The sequence below is a fragment of the Herpailurus yagouaroundi genome, unplaced genomic scaffold (assembly GCF_014898765.1).
Source record: "Herpailurus yagouaroundi ecotype Mexico unplaced genomic scaffold, PumYag 214, whole genome shotgun sequence".
In the NCBI taxonomy this organism is placed as follows: Eukaryota; Metazoa; Chordata; class Mammalia; order Carnivora; family Felidae; genus Herpailurus; species Herpailurus yagouaroundi.
The window spans coordinates 8,001,403-8,018,093 of NW_024412445.1; the positions used below are offsets into that span (position 1 = coordinate 8,001,403).

A 16,691-nucleotide genomic window follows, 5' to 3' on the forward strand; every position below is an offset into this window, starting at 1 on the left:
CAGTGTAACACAAAGAATGAAACTTAATGAAATGGATTTTAGTTAAAAAATGATGCATAGAGGGGCGCCTGGGTGGCTCAGTCGGTTAAGCATCTGCCTTCGGCTCAGGTCATGATCTCACAGTCCTTGAGTTCAAGCCTCACATCAGGCTCTGCGCTGACAACTCAGAGCCTGGAGCCTGCTTCAGATTCTGTGACTTCTTCTCTCTCTGCCCCTCTCCCATGGTCTCTCTCTCTCTCTCTCAAAAGTAAAACAAACATTAAAAATTTTTTAAAAATAATGTATAGAAATACGTGAAGGGTATTAAGAGTACACTTTCCATGACCACTGACTAATGTACAGAATTGTTGAATCACTATATTATACACCTGAAATTAATATAACACTGTATATTAATTATACTGGAATTTAAGGATAATAAAAATAAATTAATTAAAATAAAAAAGAATAATGTATAAACATCAGTTCATCAGTTATAATAAATTAACCACACTAATGTGAGATATTAAGAATAGGGGAACTTTGTGGGGGTGAGAAGGGTCATACAGGAACTTCATGCTCAATTTTTCTACAAAATTAACACTGCTGCAAAAATTAAAAAAAATACTAAAAATGAAGAACTCATATTATGACATGATTAGTTAGTTAATTTTCTGAAAGCCATGTAGCAAGTTGGGGGAACACTACAATGCTATGTTCCCACCTGCTCCGTTAACCAAGGGCTAATAGCTAAGCATGAGCTTACTCAGGTTGAAGAGCTCCACCTTCCTCCATATTCTTGCTGCTTACTCTGACCAGTTCTTGGGGCCCATTCTTCTCTGGTTTTTTAGGGCAAAGCATCGCATGGTACTTCAATGATCCATGTTCATATATCGGAAGACTAGATCCCTGCTTAGTACAAGCACATAACATCAATTCTTTCAATTCCAGAATCCTCTATTGCTTTCACTAATTTTCCTACTGTACTAGAACTACTTCTCAAGGATATACAGTTGTGAGAGGACTCAGCCACTTGTCAGTATAATCTATTTGCTTGTTCCAATTTCCATGTATTGCTGGATCTTATATGCTTGTTTCCATGCTTGGGTCCACTGTCTGGAATTCCAAAGTATCCTGAAAATGTATAATTACCCTGAAAAAAATAGATTTATATTTATTTACATATAAATAAAATATATTTATATACAGTATATATAAATTTATATATAGTATATGTAAAGTATCCTGAAAATGTATGAGTATCCTGAAAAAAATATATACATAATATAATATATATAATAGAATAATATATAATATATAAAAAAGGATTTATATTTATTTACTTATAAATTTAATATATATTTATATGTAAATAAATAAATAAATATGTAAATATATGTAAATGTTTATGTATATAATATATATTTATATGTAAATAAATATATTAATATAAATTTATATGTAAATAAATATATTTATATATATGATTTATATATAATTTTCATGTATAATATATTTATATATAAATTCAATATATATTTATTTATATACAAATATTTACTTTATATTTTTAAAAAATTAATAATAAATATTAAATAAGTTTATTTATATATAAATATATAAATATATATTTAACTTATATATAAACTACATAATTTATATTTAATTTATATATATTACATGTATATATACATATATAATATTATACATATATGTGTATAATATATGTAATATTATACATATATATATAATATATGTAATATTATACATAATATATATATAATACATAAAGACTAGGAGCTGGTATAAGCTGGGGACAGCAGAAGGACTCCAGGACACCCAGTGCAGGTCCCACTGGGGATGTCAGCATGGAGGATACAACAAGTCCCACAAACCCTGCCCCCGCAAACAGTGCCCTCTGTCCTCTATGACATCTTGGCCTTCTAGTTTGCAACTGGTCTGGCCTGTTGGTTCCCTGAGCTCAAAAAGTAAGAAGGGTTCCAAGAGAATTGCCTAACACATGATCATTTTATTCATTTCCCTAGTTATTGAGTTCCTCATAGCGTCCGGGGTTCTAGAGGGGTCACCTCTTGCAACAGCCATCCTAACACCTAATGTTAGAGCTTCTAGGTCCCATCCTTCCCTTACCTCTGTGCACCAGGCTGCCTGCCATTTGCACAGTGCTATTTATCTGGGTCTGGATCTGGGCTCCAAAGTGGGCTATACTGTTTATAAATATTTGGGTCCTCATTATAAGCCAGTTGCTTTTTATAATTCAGCCCTGCTCCCTTGCATGACCTCTGAACTGGCTTCTCTTGGGGATTGGGGCCTTGGGGCTGGATTTGTCCATAGATGAGCATGAGCCTCAGTGCCAGCTGCCACTTGGGAAAGAGCTGGAAGTAGGAGTCAAGTCCCCAAGTTCCTCAGATCCCACACACCCTGCTCATTGGCTACATGGGTCTGGTCCCAGGATCCCAGGAGATGGCTCTTCCTGGGAATTCTCAATCCATGGAAGTCAGTGGACACTGGTGGAGGAAGCTCGGGCCTGGGCTGGGAATGCAGCACCCTCTCCCGACCCTCAGGTCCAGAGCTCGCCCTGGGCTCGAGGGGCCTTCTCAGCACTGTTGGCTTGCTGAAAGGAGATAAGGACACTAAGGACCCCGTAGTGCTGCTTTCCCCGAAAATTGTGTGGCTTTTATAACTTTCTAAATAAAAGTACAGAGAATAAAACTAGAGTTCGATTTTTGGTATGTGTTCAATTTTTTATTTTAATAAAAGTAGGCTATGCACAACGCATGCAGTGCTCGCGTCTGAACTAATACAAGAGGCAATTGCCAATGGCTACAGTGATTTGAGGTTCAGTCTTTACATTCAGCAAGGTTTTTTTTTTAATTTATTTTTTTAATGTTTATTTATTTTTGAGAGAGAAAGAGACAGAGTGTGAGTGGGGGAGGGGCAGAGAGAGAAGGAGACACAGAAACTGAAGCAGGCTCCAGGCTCCGAGCTGTCAGCACAGAGCCCGATGCAGGGCTCAAACCCACTAACTGCCAAATCATTACCTGAACCGATGTTGGTCGTTCAACAAACTGAGCCGCACTACCCAGGCTCCCATACATTCAGCAAGTTTAAATCCATTATGTGTTTTTTGACACCTTATTTGCGAACAGAAAATACTACTTGCTGATAAATTGTTAAGATCCACTCAATTTAATTAATATTTGAGAGGCACTAAAACTCCCATCTCTCTCTTTCTATACACACACACACACACACACACACACGTGCACACAAACACACATACACACACATGAAGATAGAAAATGATAGGTATTAGATGAGAGGCTGATAGAAACAGATTATTGCTATGTTGCCACTCTTGATATGGTTTTCCTATTTTTATAGACTTAGCATATTGTTAGTTTCAGGTAGCTCCAATTAGTAGAAAAAAAAATTGGGGTGGAGAAGGTAAGAGCAAATAGAACTTCCCCTCCACTCCCCAGAACACCTCCAAAGGTCATGCAATGTACAAGTGACACAACATGGACATTCACAGGGAAACTTAATAGTTGAATCATGTGTGTTGAATTATGATATTGGGGAAACTTACAGGACACACAGTTGGATAAGAGAAGATTTTAGGATGTTAAGGACCTGTGACACCATGTTGGAAACACTTACACTGAAGATTAGAGAAGAGGAACGTGGCACTCTTTGAAACACAAGGTTTCACTGGGGAAAGAGAACTTGGAATGATCCCTAAATATGATAAAGAAGTAAGTTTTAACAATGTGGACTACCAAAATGTAAGAACTTTGGTGTAAATCCAATAGACAATTGAAGTTTTAATTTAGAAAAACAGCTGTTTATAAAAAGTAAATCTTTATCAGATTTGCACAATAATGACTGAATATTGTCAACTGTCCATAACATCAGTCCATAAATTAGGAGGACGCTGGAAAATGTTCAAACGGAATTTGTTGTGGAAAACAGTGTTTGAATTTAGGGAAAAGGAAATTATCAGATGGTGAGGATTTGGACTTCCCCTTGTGTTTTTGTTTTCACTCCTAATCTTTACTGATATTTTCAGAGAATAAAATTATAAAAGTTGAAATTCAAATACATAACCAAAACCAAAAATTTTAAAGGAAGATATTTAATATGCATTGATTCATTATTACTTTTCAATTACTTTTGTGTCATACAAATTCCAAGGTACAACAAGTATATGAAAATTGAGTAGATGAATAAAATCTATCCATAGTGTTAGCATGAGAAAACTCACATAGGAGCTTGGAAAACAAAGAACAATTGAAATAGACGCAACTCAGAAAAACACCTTCTTGGGAAGATGTTGCTCCTGAAAATCAGACACCAATATTCCCTCTCCTTCAATATCCATGTTGAGTATACCATGATATCTGATTTTGTTAATATTATGTTATACATCTTTAAACCATGTAAAAATGGTCTTTTTAGCAAGCTCAGGACTGATTGTCTCTCTGCGTTGTATTTCCAAGGAGAGAATATATTCGCCAGGTCACTATAAAAATGGTTACCTGCCAATCTTTTCAACTTTTAATTGAAAAGCTCATCGATTGACAGAAGTTTATATCGTTTTATTTAATGGAATTTCAACATCATGAATCATGGATTCACTGGAATGCAGTGAATTCACTTACTATATTTTAGAAGACCACAAGACAAGTAGCCCAGATAGTATTACTCCTGGTAACTCACCTAAAACATTGTTTCTAAATTTCTACAAAACCCATTGCGTATATCTGATGGATAGTTTGGATTGGCAGGCCATGGTACACAATAAATGGAGAATTGTTCCAAAGCAATTGAATCCAAATCCATGTAACTTCACGAGGAAAGGGCATTAATCAACTGAATTGACTATAGAATATATTTCGTCAAGTTCTAATAAAATCACTACAATATCAGATGCAACATGAAACACACAGTCCATCATCCATTCAAGTTCACTAATATAAAATCCCACATAGAGCTGTAGATATGATCAATAATGCCTGCAGAGCCTGGGATGGAGAATATTAAATCTAATGTTATTCTCTAGATTACAGGTCTTGATGACACACTTGGGAAATGTGTTTTATTTAATATTAATAATTCCCTCAAATATTTGCTCTTTCAGGGACATATTACTTTTGCAGTTTTATCAGACTATTCAGGGAGAAAAATATATTAAGATTAAAGATATGCTGGAAGTAATAACATTTTCATAAATCTGATTTATAAATCTCATAAAACCTGGAAATACACCCTTAGTTTTTGCCATATCATTTATAGATAGCTATGTTATTTTGAACGAAAATTGTATAGTCTCATTCATCCCTAATGTTGTTGTTGTTGTTGTTGTTGTTGTTGTTGTTTTTAATCAACCGTTTTGAGTAGTAAAATTTTATGTTTCTAGATGGCTCCATTAGTATCTAATGTGCCTCTGAAAGTCTATTTCAAATATTAGGATTTGGCATTTTCTGAAATTCACTTGTGCCTTTTAAACGTTGAAACTTAAAATTATACATGTTTCTGTAGAACGGCACCAAATCCTAGAGGAGAAAATGGTGAGCAGTAGAGTTGAAGATTTTGTCATTGTTCAGAAATCAGTCTTGATGTTTCTTACTGCTCAAGGCCCTTTGCTGGATACGGGAGACATCCCACATAAGCGTTCTGAACCTGAGCTATCGCCTTATGTGGACCACTTGGTATGAACACAGTCCGTGCCCACCAGTGTGCTGTAAATCCCATTGGCCAATGACCTCATGGAGGTGCTGATTTTGTGCTTTTCATAAACTAACCTTTATTAGGAATGATACTCTTGGGGCGCCTGGGTGGCTGAGTCGGTTGAGCGTCCAGGGTCGGCTCAGGTCATGATCTCGCGGTCCGTGAGGTCGAGCCCCGCGTCGGGCTCTGTGCTGACAGCTCCGAGCCTGGAGCCTGTTTCAGATTCTGTGTCTCCCTCTCTCCGACCCTCCCCCATTCATGCTCTGTCTCTCCCTGTCTCAAAAATAAATAAAACGTTAAAAAAAATTAAAAAAAAAAAAAGAATGCCACGTATTGTTATAGGGCCCAGGGATGCAAAGTGACTAAGAGAGACTGATTCTCTTCTCTCAAAGAACGGAGAGTTTGGTGGCACAGATTGTCATGCCTTAACACAAAAACAAAAACAAGGACAAAAGCAGAGCTTGTCAGCAATAAAGGCAAACATACTAAGAATAAAATCAGGGCAAAATTCTATTTTCTTCCTAGACATAAACAAGCAGAAAAAATAAACATACAAAAAGGCCCCCGTGAACTGGTAAAAAGGGAATATTCTGAGACTAAAATATCATCCACGGGATCAAAAATACGATGTCCAACTTAAAACATAAAAATAAAGAAAAAAAAAAAAAAAAAAAAAAAAAAGAAAAGGAGATAAACTTCTATATAAAGAAATCTGTGAAATAAAAAGTATCCTCTCTGTAATAAATAAAATTCAAACTGTGCAAGAAGAACATAAAGTTTTGAAGATAAGTAATGAATCTCTTCCTCATGTAAGAAAGAAATTATCGGAGTAAAGAATGGATTATTAGAAACAGTAGAAGTAGCAAGATAAATACGAGAAACAGGTATTCTTCTCTGAAGGCTCTAGATTTTCAAATTAACTCACCTAAAAGCTCCACCAGTAGTGAGTAAAACCCAAACCTACGAAATTTCAAACTTACCCCAAAGAGAGGTTCCAGACGTACTCAGGCATAAATCAACAAATACGGTTTAAAATCAGAAGATTTAAGGTTTCTTAATCTTAAGAAGAAGATTAATCTTAATCTGAAGAAGACTTTCAGATTTTTATTTTAAAACCCTAGATGATTAAATATAATGAAACATATACAGTTTTGTGTAGAGCATCTTATTACTAAATAAGTAAGAGAAAAAAACTATATATCTAATGCTCTTAGAAAAGAAGTCGGCTCACATACCCACATATTTCTGTATCTGAACTAGCTGCCTGATGAGCCAACTGGAACTCACAACTAGAGATGTAATCAGTCAGGAAACACATCAGGTAACAGAATGGGGTTCAATCCAAGCAAATATGTAACACACTTTCTAACAGTGTAAAAGTCACAAATAACCGAATATTCATAAACTAATATGTGACCGTAACATTGCAATATAGATTTAAAAGCTAAATTATACTTTTTAAGTGAACATCGTGGAAGAAAGGAAGGAGAAGGCAAAAGCAAATTAAAATTTTATTTTGTGCGTGTGAAGTTCACAGGTACTGTTGTCTCCTACACGCTAGTAACTAGAGAGCAATAGTTGGACGTATGACATAAAGAGCAGGTGGAATAAAGCCACAACATAGTCGATTCAAATCATAGGAAAAGAGAATGAAGGACAAGTGGAAGTTCTCGTCTAGGCGATGTCTGACAGGCCTGTAGCTTAAATGCAGAAGACACCACAGGAAAAGGATACCAGCACCGTTTTCCTCATGCGGCCATCTGTGGGCTACACCTGCCTATAAGTACATGCTGTGTGTAGATTAGTCTGCTATTTAAGAAGTCATTATAGGGGCACCTGGGTGGCTCAGTCGGCGAAGCATCCGACTTTGGCTCAGGTCATGATCTCACGGTCTGTGAGTTCGAGCCCCGTGTCGGGCTCTGTGCTGACAGCTCAGAGCCTGGAGCCTGCTTCAGATTCTGCATCTCCCCCACTCTCAGCCCCTCCCCTACTCGTGCTCTGTCTCTCTCTGTCTCTCAAAAATAAATAAATGTAAAAAAAAATTTTTAAAAAAGAGTCATTATATACACTTGGACCATGCAAGAACATGGCAAAAAGTAATAATAAGAGGTAAAGTTCTTAGATCTGCAATATTTGCGTTCAGCATGGCATAAATAAGATGACTGAGAAAGTCAGCAGAAGTTTCTTTTTTTTTTTAATGTTTATTCATTTTTGAGAGAGAGAGAGAGGGAAAGAGAGAGAGAGACAGAGTGTGAGAAGGGGAAGGGCAGAGAGAGAGGGACACAGAATCCCAAGCAGGCTCAAGGCCCTGCACTGTCAGCACAGAGTCCAACATGGGACTCAAACTCACAAAATGTGAGATCATGACCTGAACCGAAGTCAGACGCTTAATTCACTGAGTCACCCAGGTGCCCCGATGCTTATTTATTTTTGAGAGAGAGACAAAGTGTAGGCAGGAGAGGGGTCGAGAGAGAGGGAGACACAGAATCTGAAGCAGGCTCCAGGCTCTGAGCTGTCAGCACAGAGCGCGACGCGGGGCTCAAACCCACGAACCATGAGATAGTGATCTGATGCAAAGTCAGATGCTTCACCCACTGAGCCACCCAGGAACCCCAGCAGAAGCTTTCTTAAGCATGGTATGCACCTCTGGAACTTAGTGCCACCTCTGAACCATGTGTCCCCTAGCTGTCCTCTAAATTAATACCTCTGCGCCTATGATCTGATTAATCCTAAAGTTAGCAAATGGCTAAATGTTCAGTCACGAGATATGTATGTGAGTCTGACCTTCAGGGTATAATTAAGGCCTGTTCTGCATCCAACTATCCATAAATAAATAAATAAATAAATAAAGGAAGGAAGAAAAAGAAAAGAAAAAGCAAATGCAATGAAATGCAGAACGATTTAAAAGCCACACATGGATATCCTAATATATAAATTTTGCTATTAGCCGAAAGCAGAACTTCTCCTACTAAAAAGTATGGTGTCGGTTGTCGTCCACAAATAATGTTAAGAGCATATAAAGGTGTCTAATATAAAATTAAGGAAGAAAACAGTCGTACATAATTGAGTGAAAAAATGTATTATAAGACTTCTGAACATTCTGGTGCTGGGATTATAAAAAATTAGATATTATTTTCTAATATGAAAGATTTTATGTATATACATTATATATGTGAAGATTACAGCTATATGTATGATTATATATATATATGTATTACATATATATATAACTCTTTGTTAAAAAAATATCCTTGTCGAGACTAGTAGGCTCTAATATGGCAACGATCCCCAGTGAGATTCACTGACTTGTTCAAACTAGAATCTCCCTATGACCTTTTCTGATGAGTCCTATTCAGTCTAGACAGCCCCCAATCCATTCTAGACAACTCCAATTACATTCTGCAGGTCGTCAGATGGCTGTAGCAAACGAAAGACAATTACTATATACCCACAGATCTTCAGGTATCAATCTTGAGAAGAATGATGTTTTAGGAGACATGTCACAAGAAATATATGCAAGGTGGTATTTTTTTTTCACTGTAACTTCACACAACCCTTGAAAATCTATCAGTGAAAGCAGGACAGTGCGTAAGGCTTAGTACCTTAAGATAGGAGCTCTTTTCACTAGAACTTCTCACGTTTCAAATTAAGCACTACAGACCAGCTAGAATGTACATTTTTCTCGCTGTTCTGGCTTTGTCAAGTGGCCACGGCTAGAGTCTGCTCCTCCTTTCATCCTGCCCCCGGCCGGCATACAAAGGAGTATGCTCAGATTTCACAAAAACCATGTGGATCTGTCAGGCCATTGATGTCACAGTTGTCTCCACTAACATCCCTCCACGTTAGCTGAGTGAGGAGAAATCATCAGAGCTCAATTAAGATTTTCTAGGTATTTACCTGGTGCAGGCTGGGCTGATTTTTTTGTATGGTAGCAATCTCCAGAAAAAGTTGCATTCAGTTTCCCATCACTCTTTGATTTCATCTTGCTGTATAATGTTTGACTGTTCTCCTCACCAGAAGATACAGCCACACCTTTTCTCTCCCAGGCCCAGCAGCAAGAGGTAAGAAGGAGTTAAGGAAAGAGCTCACACCCAGCCAAAAGCAGTAGGTGGGGGTGGGATTTGGGTAGTGGATATCTTAATCCGACCAAAGTTTAAATAAGGTCTAATAAACCCTGTGATTTCAGACAAGTTACTGAAACATTTTGGGGTCAATCTCCTTATCAATGAAATGCAATAGAAGTATAGCAGCTTCAGTTAATGACCTGTCCATATTCCCTTGAATGACCCGAAGAGTCATCTCAGAAGTTGATGCATATGCCTTTGTGTTTCTCAAAGAACTTTCTCTGACTTGCAAAGCTGCTCAGCCTCTCTGCAGGGCAGGCTGAAAGTGGCCCAAAAGTTAATGCACCAGGAACAGATCTCAAACAATGAGAGATAGTTATTGGTAAGTGAATAACTTCATTTACTGTTGAGGCTCCTCAAGTGGCCTCTCAGTAGGGTTCAACACCAAGTGCCCATGGAGATAACGCTCCGTGCTGCATGACTGACCCACTTTCCAACCATCCTTGTTTTTCTCCTCTGTTTCCTAAGTGCTTCCTGGGATCACCTGTTGTATCAACTACTACAGCTAACTTTTTTCCCAGGGCTTGCACGGGGAAGGGGAGGATCAAAACTAATATACCAGAGAGTAAACCTAGTGTTCCCGAGGACCCAATAGATGGCACTCATATAAACTGTGCAGCACAGAGCTTGATTCAGAATAGGATTTTAACGAACACTACTTTCCTTCATCCTTACCTACAACTTTACCCACAGTGTACGTTGGATACCCTTGTTTTCCTGCCAGAGTTTAAAACGAAATGAAAACAAACAAAGCAAAAACAAAAACAAATGAGTCAAGAAGATGGCGACTAAAAAGTGAGCTCCATTACTGTTAGAGTTGCTGTAATCGTGGTTTAGGTCTGTAGCCACAGATAAGTCTCAAAACGGAAACCTAGAATTAGGCCCACTTACCCACCTTATTATAGAGAGTGCTGAAAATGGAAGGCCTTCAATCCAGGGCTCAAGTTTGGTGAATCCAAATGTCGACTAATGCGGGAGAACAAGAGGGGCAAGGGTATGTCTTCCCAAATCTTCCTCAACAAAAGCTTCCTGCCTCCTGCAGTGGGAGAAAAGGATGAAAGAATGAGAGAGATGTATTAGAGTTGTCTGTATAAACATATCTAAAAGGGAGAGAGAGAGAAAGGGAGAGAGAGAGAGAGAGAGAAGGAGGGAGGGACTTGTGAGAAATGGGTTCCATTCATGTGATTATGTAGGCTAAGAAGTCCCACAGAGTGTTTTCGGCAAGCTCGTGGCCCAGGAAAGCTGGTGGTATAATTTAGTCTGATCCCAAAGACCTGAGGAGCAGGAAAGCTGATGTGTAAATCCCAAACTGAGGACAGAAAAGATAGGGTGAGATGCTTCAGCTCAAACAGTATGAGACAGGAATAAAAGGGGTACATTCTACCTTCCTCTGCTTTTTGTGCTATTTAGGACCTTGGATTGGAAGACAGCCACCCACACTAGGGGAGCAATCAACCAATTCAAATATAATCTTATCCAGAAATGCTCTCAGACACACCCAGAAATAATGTTTAGTCTGAGCACTCCAAGGCTTGTCAAGTTGACACATAAAATTTACCAGCACAAGGGAGAAAAGAGATTAAAACGTAACTATAAAGAATCTCAAAACCTGAAATCCAAATACCATTTTGTTCAGGTCTATTTTGCAATGCTCATGAGCAGTGTAGGGCCCAAATGAACCTCCGAGACTGTTGTATTCAAGCCTGAATATTCACTGCTTTCTATTTCCCATCTTGTCTGACATTAGCAATTCAGGATTGAGATTGCACGATAATATAAAGGTACCTCAGTGAAAATGCTAACAACATGGGACTCGCCCAATTTAAATATAAACTTTCTTGTTATCAATTTTTTTTTTAATTTTGTTTTTAACGTTTATTTATTTTTTTGGGACAGAGAGAGACAGAGCATGGACGGGGGAGGGGCAGAGAGAGAGGGAGACACAGAATCAGAAACAGGGTCCAGGCTCTGAGTCATCAGCCCAGAGCCCGACACGGGGCTCGAACTCACGGACCGCGAGATCGTGACCTGGCTGAAGTCGGACGCTTAACCGACTGCGCCACCCAGGCGCCCCTCTTGTTATCAATTTTTAAAGAAAACATAAAAAATTAAAAAATAGATGTCCTTTAAGTTAGGTTGAAGTTCAAATATATAAAATGAAAAGAGAATTAAGATCAATACCAAATGACCCTTCCGTACGGGTCATAAAGATGTTATTAAGTCCTCCTCAATTCCTTAATCTCATTCTCAGCTAAACACATCTTTATTGCTTGGGTGGAGGAAGGGTTTCCTTCACAGTTGGCCTGGCTGTTTCTCACGAGATTCGGTATATAGTTTCTCCAAAATATATCCATTGGGAATTTTTACTTTGAAGGGGTTGTTCTGTATGGTACCAGGTTGGTCTATACGTGATCTCATGCATTTGTCAAAATCCTTAGAACTGCATACCCCAAAGAATGAACTCTACCGTAGGCAACTTCAAACATCAACCAGAAGGGGGGAGTCCGAGAATGGAATGCGGACTGTGTCAAAGGAGCCTAACCGCATTACAAGTGTTCAGCACAATTTCACCAGCTATAGTGGGGAGAGAAGGAGCTGACCCTTTGTAACTTGGAAAAACAGTGTTTTAGCTAAACATGGTAAGCCTAAAGATGGGAAGAGCTGTGTGTAAACACCTTACTCTAGTTGGTAAATGTGTTTCTCTCCAAGGTACAGGTTAGCAATTCTGAAAACTACTTTCTATGGGACACTACAATACTAAGATTGAACAAATAAGTAAATACACTGCAGTTAATGGGAGCCAGGTCTCTCACTGTCAAGGAAAGACGTTTTCAATAAGCAAGAGGCAAAGTTAGAATAAACCCTGTGGTGCTAGATTAGAGGAGAAGGTGTTAATATTAACGCACATTTATTTTAATAGAGATGGAGGTATGGTACATGTATAGATAAATACATTTTGAAGGTAGGTAGGTAGATATAGATAGATAGGTGTTGACAAATGCTGATATATAGACAGGCAGACAGATGCGTAAGATAATCAGCCATGTGTATATACATGACTTAGTACATATTCCATCGAACATGTAAATCCAAGTACTGCTACCTCTGTCCACCGACAGGGCCTAGAAATGGTGACACCCCAGAAGCAATGAGCCCCACCAGTGTCCACATTTATTCTCAAAATACTGATTTCCCACAAAAGAAATTGGATCTCCTTTCATACATGATTGATTCTGGGGCATCTGATGGTTCCCTGCCAGGTCAGGAAAATCACAAGATGGGGCAGATTGTCTTGTTGTGCCAGATAATAATGAAAGTCTTCAAAGGTAATAAATAGAAGATGGGGTCTGGTCAAAAGGAGCCAACGTGAAAGATCTCCCAACGTTCAAAGGTGGGCGATTTATACAATAAAAGAAATCATGATAGTGTTGTGTTGAATAAAAAAGCATCCTTGAGTTCAGGTTAATTTAAGTAAATGATTAAATAAATGAATAAATGGAAGGCGGGGGATAATATTCTTATAGAAATATTCCAAGTAATAGAGAGGAATAGGAAGAATAGAAAATCATCATTATGGGGAGCCACCTGCATGGCTCATCCGGTTAAGCATCTGACTTCGGTTCAGGTCACGGTCTCACGGTTCGGTGTATGAGTTTGAGCCCCGCATCTGGATCACAGCTGTCAGTGCAGAGCCTGCTTTGGATCCTCTGTCCCCCTCTCCTCTCTGCCCCTTCCCTGCTCACCCTGTCTCTCAAAAATAAATGAACATTAAAAACAAAAAGAAAAGAAACCTCAGTTCAAATTTGGAAATAAAAATAAACCACACTAAGAAAGGAAAATACTTTACGAAATATATTTAATACCACATCTCTTAAGGAGATTCACATCTTATTTTTTAGAGCTAAAAATTACCACAACATTGGCCCTACACTAAAGACAGGGAGAAAATATGTCAACGCCCATTGCTGAAAGCAGGAATCCAAGGACAGATTCTGTTCCCTGAATATTATCCATGGTGCCGTCATCGACCATTGTCATATCTAAACAGCATGAGTTCAGGGTAAGCCCCTCTTCATTTGTTCCTTGACTCTGAATGTAGCTAGTTTAAATACTTACCCGGGTCTAGGTTATAACAAGTTAAGGGTACAACCTAAGAACGATTTGTACTGAATGCAAAGCCCAAAGCACTGCATTTTTAAAGATATAAAATGTTGCTGTACTCATCGACGTCTAAAAAGCTCTAGGCAATATTCCGCCTCAATTTCATCTGCAATATGAAAGCGGGTTGCACTTGTGTGGTTGAAGGTCAAACTACAGCAGCTGTGCTTTAGGGTCACTGCTATTTGGCTAAGGGACCCACAGCTCCATACCCCCACCTGTGTAAAAATAGCCGCTCACATTTGGACAAAGCCGCTATAAAGTGCAGTGACCTGCCAAGGCCAAAAATCACATGCGCCCTAAAATTTCAAAGTCCTGCTGAGCTGCGATGGCTAAAACCCAATAGCAAAAGGGTAAAAATGAATTAGGGGCCTGATATAGGTTGCTGCAAATCACCAAGAGCAAAAGTCCTTGTGGCCTTGCCCTGCCAGAAGCTGTAATCAGCAACTGTTGTTTTCCTTAAAAAATTCTACTCAGTCTTTGCATCAATCTTGGTCCGACTGAGAGACAGAAACCACACAGTGGATAGAACACAAGGTTAACATAAAGAATTATTAAACACCAGTGATGAAAAGTAGTTACAGGATATAAAGAAACTCCATGGCATTCTAGGGCTGAGGGACTGTCTAGATTGCACAAACCTGGAAAAGATGCCACCGCCCAATGCTTGTTAGGGAAGGTGTGTTGAACCCAGCGGTTTAGGGAAATCTGTAGATTTGCCCAGGCTGGAGCTAGACTACAAGTCGCTGAGTGATGCAGAAGTAGCCCTCCAGAGTTCAGGACCTGCCCTCGGGTGACCAGCACCTGATGATGTGGGGGGTGGAGACAGTATGGGGCTGGAAAGGAAACTGGCTGTTTAGTGTGCACAGATATAGCAGTGCAGAAGAAGCCTTCAGGGCACTGGTTTCCAAGTAGAGAAGGCTGCGGGAAAGGTGTCACCGGGCTAGGACAAGGGCTCAAGGGTAGAAGAGCAGTTCTTTCCCCCTTCAATGTCTTTTCTGCACCTTTTACTGAGAAAGCCAATGTTGTGCTCACGTAGAGAAGAAACGCCCATTATGGCAGAACATATATTGGAATAAGTTGATAAGCGGCAGACACTTCTACAGGTTTCCAATCCAGTGTTCCAGCCCAGAACACTACCACTGGGTTGACAGGACATTGAGCAAACTCCTCTGTGGAATCTGTTTATTCTCAAATTAGCTAACATACAGTGCAGTCTTGGCTTCAGGAGTAGATTCCAGTGGTTCATCACTTACATGTAACACCCAGTGCTCATTCCAACAAGTGCCCTCCTTCATGCCCACCCCCCAACAACCCTCAGTTTGTGCTCTGTATTTAAGAGCCTCTTATGGTTTGTCTCTCTGATTTTATCTTATTTTTCCTACCCTTCCCCTAGGGTCATCCGTTAAGTTTCTCAAATTGCACATATGAGTGAAATCATAGATTTGTTTTTCTCTCACTTATTTCACTTAGCCTAATACCTTCCAGTTCCATCCACATTGTTGCAAATGGCAAGACTTCATTCTTTTTCATCACTGAGTAGTATTCCATTGTATATATGTGTGTATATGTGTGTGTGTGTATACACGTGTGTATATATATATGTATATATATGTATATATGTGTGTGTGTGTATATATATATATATACACACACACACACGCACACACATATAGTACATCTTCTTAATCCATAAATCATTTGATGGACATTCGGGCCCTTTCCATAATTTGGCTATTGGTGATGGTGCTGCCATAAACATTGGGGTGCATGTGCCCCCTTTGAATCAGCACTCCTGTATCCTTCGATAAATTCCTAGTATTGCAATTGCTGGGTCCTAGGGCCATTCTAGTCTTAATTTTTGCAGGAACCTCCACACCATTTTCCAGAGTAGTTGCACCAGTTTGCATTCCCACCCACAGTGTAAAGGATTCCCCTTCCTCCGCATTCTCTCCAACATCTGTTTTTTCCTGAGTTGTTAATTTTAGCCACTCTGACCTTCCTGAGGTGGTATCTCAGTGTGCTTTTGATTTGTATCTCCCTGATAATGAGTGAGGCTGAGCATTGTTTCATGTGTCTGTTGGCCATCTGGATGTCTTCTTTGGAAAACTGTCTATTCATGTCTTCTGCTCATTTCTCCACTGGATTATTTGTTTTTAAGGTGTTGAGTTTGGTGGTTCTTTATAGATTCTTGATACTAACCCTTTATCCAACATGTCATTTGCAAATATTTTCTCCCATTCCATCAGTTGCCTTCTAGTTTTATTGACTGTTTTTGTTTTTTGTTTTTTGTTTTTTGTTTTTTTTTTTTTTTTGTTTTGTTTTGTTTTTTGTTTTTTTTTTTGCTGTGCAGAAGCTTTTTATCTTCATGCGGCCCCAAGAGTTCATTTCGGCTTTTATTTACCTTGCTTTCAGAGACATGTCAAATAAGAAGTTGTTACAGCCAAGGTCAAAGAGGTTGCTGCCTATTTTCTCTTACAGAATTCTGATCCTATGTTGTCTCACATTTAGGTCTTTCATCCATTTTGAATTAATTTTTGTGTATGGTGTAAGCAAGTGGTCCAGGTTCATTCTTCTGCATGTTGCTGTTCCGTTCTCCTAGCCCCATTTGTTAAAGAGACTGTCTTTTTTCCACTGGTCACTCTTACCTGCTTTGTCAAAGAGCAGTTGGCCGTATATTTG

At 38.8% G+C, this 16,691-nt stretch overlaps 1 long non-coding RNA gene across 2 annotated transcripts in view; it reads right to left on the reverse strand.

The window, feature by feature from the left end:
• Window positions 1-201: 201 nt before the first annotated feature.
• LOC121017012 (uncharacterized) overlaps window positions 202-16,691 on the reverse strand; it is a 21,080-nt gene continuing 4,590 nt past the window's right edge. The window contains exons 1-4 of one of the 2 annotated variants that reach the window (XR_005784585.1): window positions 11,126-11,205; window positions 10,747-10,887; window positions 746-1,132; window positions 202-238 (exon numbers count right to left, since the gene is read on the reverse strand). This is a non-coding gene — a long non-coding RNA (uncharacterized LOC121017012). Of the gene's footprint in view, window positions 239-745; window positions 1,133-10,746; window positions 10,888-11,125; window positions 11,206-16,691 lie in introns of those variants that run through there. The other variant, XR_005784584.1, reaches the window with a different exon arrangement.